The sequence below is a fragment of the Pteropus vampyrus genome, unplaced genomic scaffold (assembly GCF_000151845.1).
Source record: "Pteropus vampyrus isolate Shadow unplaced genomic scaffold, Pvam_2.0 Scaffold160, whole genome shotgun sequence".
Lineage (NCBI taxonomy): Eukaryota > Metazoa > Chordata > Mammalia > Chiroptera > Pteropodidae > Pteropus > Pteropus vampyrus.
The window spans coordinates 1,757,345-1,758,881 of NW_011888941.1; the positions used below are offsets into that span (position 1 = coordinate 1,757,345).

The window sequence follows — 1,537 nt, forward strand, 5'->3', positions numbered from 1 at the left end:
AAGTTACAGATCTTGAGATGAGTAGACTACTTAGTTGGGCCTAGTATATTTGCTAGGATATCGATAAAGGCAGGCGAGTCAGAGACATACAGAAAGAGATGTGATGACAGAAGCAGAGGGGAGAGATAGAGAGGGAGGGAGATGGAGATATGAAGATACCACTTTAATGGCTTGGAAGATGAAAGAAGGGGTCACAAATCAAAGAATTCAGAGTCTCTAGAAGTTCAAAATGACAAAAAGAAAGTATTTGGTTGACAAAAAACTTAAAAGAAAAGGTTGTCCATAGAGGACTTTATTTTTTATTTTTATTTATTATTCATTTATTTTTACTCCTACGGCACCTGGTCTTTCTAGGTGGCCTCCCATCCAAGTACTAACCAGGCCCGACCCTGCTTAGCTTCTGAGATCAGACAGGATCAGACTTGTTCAGGGTAACATGACCATAGGCTTGTAGTGAACTTTTCAAAGCTACAGCATATTCCCAGTAATTTGGAAGACAATGAGCACGTATGTATATGACTGTGAATGAGCTCAGGAAAGACCTGAGAACGTTCTAATCTCTCACCTATGGCTAATCGCGAGGTTCTATGCTAGCAGGTTGTATCTCTCAGAGCTTTAAAAGCACCTGCAGAAGCATTGAAGGCATGCTTCAACACACAAACCACTCAGAGAAGACTGGGAGATTCTACAGATAGTAAAAGAATAAACAAGTGAATATTGGGAATACCTCTATGCCCATAAATTCAACAACCTGGGTGAAATAGATCAATTCCCTAAAAGACACAAATTACCAAAACTTACTCAAGAAGAAATAGAAAAAACTAAATAATTCTATATTTTTGAGGGATTTGAATTAGCAATTGAAAACCTGCCCAAAATGAAAACCAGATGGTTTTATTGTTGGATTATATTAAACAGTTAGGGAAAAAATGTTCTCAATTCTCCACACTTTTCAGAAAACAGGATGGAAGAGTACACTTTCCAAATTATCCCAATCCCAAGGACATCACAAGACAACCAAATTGCAGACCCAAATATCTTGTATTATAGATGCAAAAATTTCCTAAAATTATTAGCAAATTAAACTTACAATAAATAACCACATTGGATTTGTCTCAGGAATAAAAGGCTGCTTTGGCATTTGAAAATCAGTTCATTCATCATATTAATAGTGAAAACATATAAGAAAAGCCATATAATCATATGAAGCAAGTATCAAACATATCATATTGATCATAGAAGCAGAAAATTCATTTAATAAAATTAAACATACATTTATAATAATAAAAATAACTCTCAGAAAACTAAGACTGAAAAGAAAGTTATTAACCTCATAAAGGGCATCTTTCAGAACCTGCAGCTAACATTTTACTCAAAAATAAGAGACTGAATGTTACTGTTAAGGAAGCAAATATGTTTTCACCCCTTCTAGTCAATAGCATACTAGAATCTAGTATAATTAGAAAAAAATGTATACAAATTTGAATGGAAGAAATAAACAATGAACAATTGGAATTTGAAACACAAAAAAGAAAAA

General features: G+C 34.1%; 1 pseudogene; it reads right to left on the reverse strand.

Moving 5' to 3' along the window:
* Window positions 1–329: 329 nt before the first annotated feature.
* LOC111745675 lies at window positions 330–448 on the reverse strand (annotated as a pseudogene).
* Window positions 449–1,537: the final 1,089 nt, after the last annotated feature.